This window comes from Natator depressus, chromosome 4 (assembly GCF_965152275.1).
Source record: "Natator depressus isolate rNatDep1 chromosome 4, rNatDep2.hap1, whole genome shotgun sequence".
NCBI lineage: Eukaryota > Metazoa > Chordata > Testudines > Cheloniidae > Natator > Natator depressus.
Genome location: NC_134237.1, coordinates 132,714,777 through 132,722,872, shown reverse-complemented (window position 1 = coordinate 132,722,872; position 8,096 = coordinate 132,714,777). Strand labels below are relative to the sequence as shown.

Genomic DNA, 8,096 nt, shown 5'->3' with positions numbered 1-8,096 from the left:
GGAGACTGGGCACTAGGGGGCTGCTGGTGTAGGGGTCAGGGGGTTGTGCCAGGGTAATGGGGGACGGAGGTACGGTGGGGCTGGGTGGGGTACCAGTGGTGTAGGGGCCGCGGGGTACGGGGGGGGGGCTGGCCGGGGTACCAGTGGTGTAGGGGCTGCGGGGGAGCGGGCAGGGACAGGGTATGGGGGGGTAGTATCGGGGGGCCGGTGGCGGAAGGGGCTGGGGGGAGTAGTACCGCGGGGCGGGTGGCAGAAGGGCGGGGGGGGGCAGTGCTGGGTGGCGGAAGGGCCCGTTGGGGGAGCAGGGCCGGAGGGGCCAGTGGCGGAAGGGCCCGGGGGGGGGGTAGTACCGGGGGGAAGGGCCCGTCGGGAGAGCAGTGCCGGGGGGCTGGGCGGCGCCGGGGGCGGGTGGCGGAAGGGCCCGGGGGGGCGGGTAATACCGGGGGGAAGGGCCCGGGGGGGGAGCAGTGCCGGGGGGCGGGTGGTACCGGGGGGAAGGTGGCGGAAGGGCCCAGGGGGGGGCGGGTAGTGCCGGAGGGAAGGAGTGCCGGGGGGCACCGGGGGGAAGGTGGCGGAAGGGCCCGGGGGGGGGAGCAGTACCCGGGGGCGGGTGGCGGAAGGGCCCGGGGGGGGCGGGTAGTGCCGGGTGGCGGAAGGGCCCAGGGGGGAGCAGTGCCGGGGGGCGGGTGGTGCCGGGGGGAAGGTGGCGGAAGGGCCCGGGGGGGGGGCGGGTAGTGCCGGAGGGAAGGAGTGCCGGGGGGCACCGGGGGGAAGGTGGCGGAAGGGCCCGGGGGGGGGGAGCAGTACCCGGGGGCGGGTGGCGGAAGGGCCCGGGGGGGGGGGGGCGGGTAGTGCCGGGTGGCGGAAGGGCCCGGGGGGAAGAGGCCGGGGGGGAGCAGTGCCGGGGGGCGGAAGGGCCCGGGGGGTGGCTAGTACCGGGGGGCTGGGCGGCGGTCCCGGGGGCCGGGGCGCTAGGTCCGTGCTCCGGGGGATGTGTCCCGCTCGCTGCGGGGCGTGTCGGCGCCGGGCTCGGGCTCCAGCTCCACTCCCCCGGCGCGGCGCGGCGGCCCCCGAGCCGGAGCCGGGGCCGGGGCCGTGCCCCCGCGGGCTCCAGGCCAGGCTGCCGGGCCGGTGGGGGGCGGGCGGGCGGAGGGCCCGAGGCGGAGCCGGGGCGGGCCGAGCGGGGAGGAGGCTGCGGAACAGGCCGCCGCTGGTTGTCGCCTCTCAGCGCAGCAGCCGGGCGAGCCGAGCGCCGAGCCGAGCTGGACAGGCTGCAGGAGCCCTTCGCCGCCGGCCCCCGCACAGCCAGGTACCGCCCGGCCTCCGCGCTTCTCGGGGGCGGCTTGGAAGCGGGGGGCAGCCTCGGAGCCCCCAGTTCCCAGGAGCAACTCGGCCCCCGGGGCCGCTTGGGAGGGGGAAATTGGGGTGCTCCGTCCTGTAAACCCCCCAGTCTTCCCTAGGGGACCACAGACCCCTTCCCCCTAGTACTCCCCCAGTGCTGCTTGGGAGGGGGAAATTGGGGTGCTCCGTCCTGTAATCCCCCCAGTCTCCCCTAGAGGACCACAGACCCCTTCCCCCAGTTCTACGTGGGAGGGGGAATTGGGGTGATCCATCCCGTAACCGCCCCCCCCCATTCTTCCCTAGAGAATTCTCCCCCCACACCCACCCTTTCCCCAGAGGAACGCATACCCTGTCCCCCCTGGGCACTGATGTTCTGTCATAGCTTCAGCTGCCCCAGGAATTGAGGGGGGCTTTCACCCTGGGGATCTACATATGAAACAGCCTGTGTAGATAAGGTGATCAGATAGCAAGTGTGAGAAAGCAGATGGGGGTGGGGGGTAATAGGTGTTTATGTAAGACAAAGCCCTGAATACTGGGACTGTCCCTATAAAATCAGGACATCTGGTCATTCTACTAAATTACTGGTAGATATTATTTCCCCCCCCCACCCCCTTTTCAGAACCCTGCTTTGCTGTGTTTGTTTCAGATTCTTCTTGTGTCAGAGTCAGACTCCTGCCATGCAAATGCTGTGCAGTTAGTGCTCACTGAGGCTCCTTTCTTGACCTCTTTATGGTCTTCTGTTTTTGTTGATGTTGCAAATTGATGGATGGAGAGGCAGTGAATCCTGAAACAAAGCCGGTTCCTTTCCCCCAGTCACATTACTACACAGGGTTTTGACACTGACTACCGCTGCGTCTCACTGCAGTTTGAGATGTGCTCCACTTAGATAATGCACAGTGAACTGTGTGTGTTTATGCATGCACACGCCAAAGCATAGAGTATATAATAACCATAATAACAGTGGCGGGGGGGGATGGGTGTATTTTTTGGTGGGCTCATGTTTCATTATATAGAAGTAGTGAGAAATCTGTGGAATATCCAATGTAGCTCAAGGCCAGACTTAAAAAATTGTCTTGGAAATTTACCAGACACCCTCCAAAATTTCCCAACTCTTCTGTGCTGAACCTTGATAATATTAAGGAAACAGCTAATTATACTTTGACTCGTACGTTTTTGAACAAAATTGCTCCAGGCAAGTAGAATTGTGCAAGGTGGGAGTGAGACAATTATTAATGGCTTCAACCTTATCTTTATGTCAGCTCATAAAGTAGTTGAGTGGGATTGGTTATATATGTGTGCGAATATATTTATATTAAGGAGTTTTTCTGGTAATAACATGACAACAAAGCTCCAATAATAAATGTCATCAAAACTTCAAGATTATTGATGTAAATTATGATCTGCAAATGTTTTAAGTGTGCATTAGGTGTTTCTTGTTTGTACATGGGTTTAATAATGCTGTGGTTTTGGCACTAGTTTCTGATCTCCTGTACTCAAGTAATTTAATTGATGTCGGGTGGAGTTATACAGATTTACATTGGTGTGACTGAGATCAGAATTTAGCTTCAAAGCTGCAGTATTATAATACCTTGGTAGCACTGTAGTGTCAGAGTCACCGTAAAACACCTTATGTAAATTACTGGCTACGAAAGATTTGTATTTACATAAATAATCTCAGGATTATGGTGACATCATGAGACTAAAGCTCAAGTAGTATCAGCAGAAACATCCTAATAAAAAGTGTGTGTATTTATATATATATATATAAAATAATACCCCACCTCCAAATCCACTTTGTAATCTAACCAAGATAAGGTTTGTGCTTATCAATAATTGTCCTCCTGTATATGATACAATTACACACACACACATTAAAATTCACTTTGCGTATGTATGTATAAAATTACACACACACACTTTCTGATCTGCCATAAAGACAAGGTTGAGGCCAAAACTCTGTCCTTACCTCACCCTGGTGATGCAAGCTTTACTTAATATGCACAATATAGTATGCAGTTCTGGGAGTAACCAGGCTGGTTGAGTTAAGGACATGGTGTCAGCTTAGAGTCATCACAGTGTATTGTGTAAGAATCGTGTATGTTTTGAGTCTCTAACAAACTCAGTTTATTGACATGCTGATAATACTTAGCATTTATATAGCCCCTTTCCTGCTTTTAGTGTTAACCTAACATTCATTAATTCCTTACAAAACCCTTAGAGTTGGTGAACAGTTGTCACCATTTTATAGTTGGGGACATTAAGACATGGAGTTTGATGTGGTCAAGACCACTCATGGAGTCAGGTTCATAAATGGAGATTAGAGCCCTGTTTTAGTCATTACCCCTCTGGACCATGCCTCTATATTGAAAACAGTCTGACATTGCCATCCTTCAGCACTACAGATATTTTAAAAAAAGAAGTAGCAGCTAAGATACAAGTTTAACAGTGGACAGGCCTGTCCAGGACTGGCAAAGTACTTTAACGAGTTAATTACATTACCACTGAAATGCAACCACCCCTGGGGTGGAGGATAGAAACCAGCTTACACATAATGTTGTCTGGGGTGTGGAAATTGTGGTTGAACTAGTTTGAAAAGTGCCATGGGATCTCTAATGTCCACATTTAGCAGACAGAATGTCTGCTTTTCATGGGTTCATTTGCAGGACCCTCTGCTTTTAATTACATGCATGGAGCTAACTTATCCACCTCAGCCAGAACCAGCCTTAACATTTTGGGTTTGGCCTCGGAGACAACTTTTTGTGAGTCCCCACTCCTAAAATGTACTGGGATGGCCTAGGAAGGTTGGAGAGGGTTAGTAGGGTGACTCCTTGGGTACGTGTACTCTTGAGCTGATGGCACAACTTTCAGCATGGGAATATGTATATACATTAGCTTTGATAGAGCGAGTGTGCTAAAAAATAGAAGTGTAGCAGCAGTGGTGCAGGCAGCAGGGTAGAGTATCTGCCTGAGAAAGTACCTAGGGTCTTGGGATGAGGGGTGGGGGGGTTGTATTCAGGCAGCTAGCCCATGTTGCTGCCTACACTGTAGCAACCACTTCCATTTTTAGCACATTTTTAGCTTGATCAAAGCTAGTGCACGTACATCTGCTTGAGCTGTAAGAGCCTTTAGCTCAAGTGTAGACATACCCTTTGGCACACATAACTGGCTTATTTTATACTAATGGTGGTTTGTCCACCCCTGCTGCAGAAAACTCTCTTTCCAGGAAAAATGACTAGATTTTTTTTAAATGAAAGCTGAGATTCCTTTTTTAATTTCAAATCAGAAATGGGAAGGACAAAAGCTTTGACCTCTGAAGGTTGAAGCAGTGAGTCAGCCCTGCAGGGTCTTTATAATATGTGCCCATATAAATTTATCAAAAGAAATACAAATAAAAAATGCATATCCCCTGCACTGGGTGCCTTTGACAAAATACTAAAGATAGATTCTACTATATTCACAGACGTAGCAGCCTCTATGACCACCACTAACCAAAACTAATAAATGTAGAAATATACTCACCCATGGCCATAGCCACCACTCCTTATCATGCTTCCTCTCACAAAAAGGAATGAAAATATATTGAAATATTGGGTTTCACAGAGTCCAGGTGTTCCATACATTGGAGTAGGGGGTATATTTGGCTATGAATAGTAATAGTTGTACTCTCACTGGTGGTCACCATGGCAAGCCTTTGCAATTGCCACTTGTAAGTAGCTAACATTACTATGGTATTTCCTGTAACAGATTCCAGGAATAGTGTGGGTGGTAACGTGAACTATTTACAACAGAAGATTTTGATGGCAACCACTGCTAGAGCCAAAGCCCCATGTGCTGCACAATAAACTAGGCTTAAATGGTGTAGCAAGATCTTTGGGTTCTGTATCACAGCAGCTTCATTTAAAGTGAGGTTCTACTCTGAAAAGTGCCCTTGTAAAAATATTATTGTGAGGTTCTTTTTCAGCAGTGCTCTGTATACATGTACAAATATTTTGAGATGTGTGGTTCTCTTCCCTTCTCCCACCCCCAAAAAAGAAGAAGAAGAAAAAATGCTGCTAGCTTTGCAAACTCAGCCTGAGTTCTGTTTGCACATCATACCTATAATAAAAGTTCTGCAGGTTAAATTAGCTTCTCATTGACACAAGCGCAACCCATTGTCTTCCACTGGAATTGGCACCCATAACTTTTTGAATAAACTGGTGTCTTTTTTTGTTTTAACTAATTTTTTTTTCAAATTAAAAGGAGGGTCTTTGATGAATTTAGTGTAAATGGCCTCTATTGTCTGGATATGTTTATTTTGCATTTCCCCCACACTTTCAGTTCTTGATGTGCTGCAGATTTTTGTCTTGACAACCTACAACTGCATCACAGAAGTTGTCAAGGGAAATGCTGCAGGGAGTGGTTTGGCAGCTGGATAGAAGACATTTGGGGGTTTTGGCACCTGGGAAGGCATGGGATGCAGTTTGGATTGGGAGATAAGAACATTAAATGGATACCTCTGATAAAATGACCAGAAGCAAAATACGTAATGTTGACTTTAAATTGTTATATTCTGGTTTCATCACTGAGCTGAATGGAATAGGACGCTGTTCTCTAGAGCCACTGTTTAAGGTTTTCTGCAGATCTCAGGAAGACAACACTGTTTATTCTGTATTTATGTTTTCAAGGTTACCTTCAAAAGCCTGAAGACTAGAAATTTAGGCTTAGATTCTGAAGCACGGCTTCACAGGCAGAAAGATTTGCAGCCATCGATTTGAGGCATACTCAGGGCCTTGGTTATAGAACATTTGCTCTTCAAAGATAGGTTTCAGAGTAGCAGCCGTGTTAGTCTGTATTCGCAAAAAGAAAAGGAGTACTTGTGGCACCTTATGCTCAAATACATTTATTAGTCTCTAAGGTGCCACAAGTACTCCTTTTCTTTCTTCAAAGATAGTTTCCTCATCGCCCCTCTAGGATAAATATTATCTCCATTTTGCAGCTAGGCAGGGAGGTGAAGGCTACATAGAAAATCCGTAGTAGAACTGGGATTAGAGTTTTTGGGCCAAATCTTCATCTACTGTAAGTCAGTTTAACTGCATTGGCTTCAAAAGAGCAACATCAGTGGTCTCCAAACTTTTTAAGCACACGAGCACTTTTTAAATTTAAGTGCAACCCAGGATCTACCTCAAAGAAAATGTAGAAATAACAGTAATCACACAAACCCAAACACCCTTGCCCTGTCCCTACGCTGCCCCATCTCCGAGGCCCCACCCTGCTCACTCAATTCCCCCCGCCCCCCGTTGCGTGCTGTCTCCTACCCTCATTCACTTTCACCAGGCTGGGATAGGGGGTTGGGGTGCAGGATGGGGTGCGGGCTCTCGGCTGGGGCCAAGGGGTTTGGAGTGTGGGAGGGGCTCTGGGCTGAGCCTGGGGCAGAGTTTTGTGGTGGAGGAGTGGGTTGAGTGCTGGGGGAGGGGGTTGGGAGGTGGTGCGGGGTGCTGGCTCTGGGAGGGGGCTCAGGCAGCGGGTTGGGGTGCAGGGTGCAGGCTCTGGGAGCGGGCTGGGGCAGGGGGTTGGGGTTCAGGCTCCGGGAAGGGGTTGGGGAGCAGGAGGGAGTGTGGGGCTCCGGAGTGGGCTCAGGGCTGGGGCTGGGGCTTGGGGTATGGGGGGGGCAGAATGCAGGCTCTCGCAGGGAGTTTGGGTGCTGGGGGGGGCTTAGGGCTGGGGCAGAGGGTCGGGGTGTGGGATGCGGGCTCTAGGAGTGAGTTTGGCTGCAGGAGGGGGTTGAGGGCTGGGGCAGGGAGTTGGGGTGCGGGAGAGGTTTGGTGTGGGGGCTGCGGCTGGGCGTCACTTACCTCAGGCGGCTCCCAGGCAATGGCGCAGCAGGGCTAAGGTAGGCTCCCTGTCTGCCATGGCCCTGCACTGCTCCCGGAAGTGGCTGGCATGTCCGGCAGTGGCTCCTGGGTGGGGAGGGGCAGGTGGCTCCCCCGCATCCACAGGCACCACCCCCGCAGCTCCCATTGTCCGAAGTTCCCCGTTCCCAGCCAATGGGAGCTGCAGGGGCAGTGCCTGCAGGCGAGAGCAGTGCGCAAGACCCCCTGCCTCTCCCCCGCCCCAGGAGCCCCTGCCAGACATGCTGGCTGCTTCCGGGAGCAGCGCGGGGCCAGGGTAGGTAGGGAGCCTGCCTTAGTCCCGCTGCACCACCAGACTGTTAGCGGTCAATCTCCCTATTAGGCTGCAGGAGAGTTGGCGACCCTGTCGCGATCAACTAGTCGATCTTGGAGCCTGTGACTGAGATCGACTGTCAGAGGCTCCATGATTGACCAGCTGATCGTGATCTATCAGTTGGTGACCACTGAAGCACTTAGAGGAGAGGAAAGTGATCAGGAACAGTCAGCATGGATTCACCAAGGGCAAGTCATGCCTGACTAATCTAATTGCCTTCTATGATGAGATAACTGGTTCTGTGGATGAAGGGAAAGCAGTGGACATGTAATTCCTCGACTTTAGCAAAGCTTTTGACACGGTCTCCCACAGTATTCTTGTCTGCAAGTTAAAGAAGTATGGGCTGGATGGATGCACGACAAGGTGGGTAGAAAGTTGGCTAGATTGTCGGGCTCAACGGGTAGTGATCAATGGCTCCATGTCTAGTTGGCAGCCGATGTCAAGTGGAGTGCCCCAAGGGTCGGTCCTGGGGCCGGTTTTGTTCAATATCTTCATTAATGATCTGGAGGATGGTGTGGATTGCACCCTCAGCAAGTTTGCGGATGACACTAAAC

The 8,096-nt window shown here is 51.8% G+C and overlaps 1 protein-coding gene across 2 annotated transcripts in view; it reads left to right on the top strand.

Moving 5' to 3' along the window:
* Positions 1–1,173: 1,173 nt before the first annotated feature.
* SMOX (spermine oxidase) overlaps positions 1,174–8,096 on the top strand; it is a 93,302-nt gene continuing 86,379 nt past the window's right edge. For both annotated transcript variants that reach the window (XM_074951904.1, XM_074951907.1), the window contains exon 1: positions 1,174–1,309. The gene's annotated coding sequence lies outside the window, so the exon portion shown is untranslated. The remainder of the gene's footprint in view (positions 1,310–8,096) is intronic.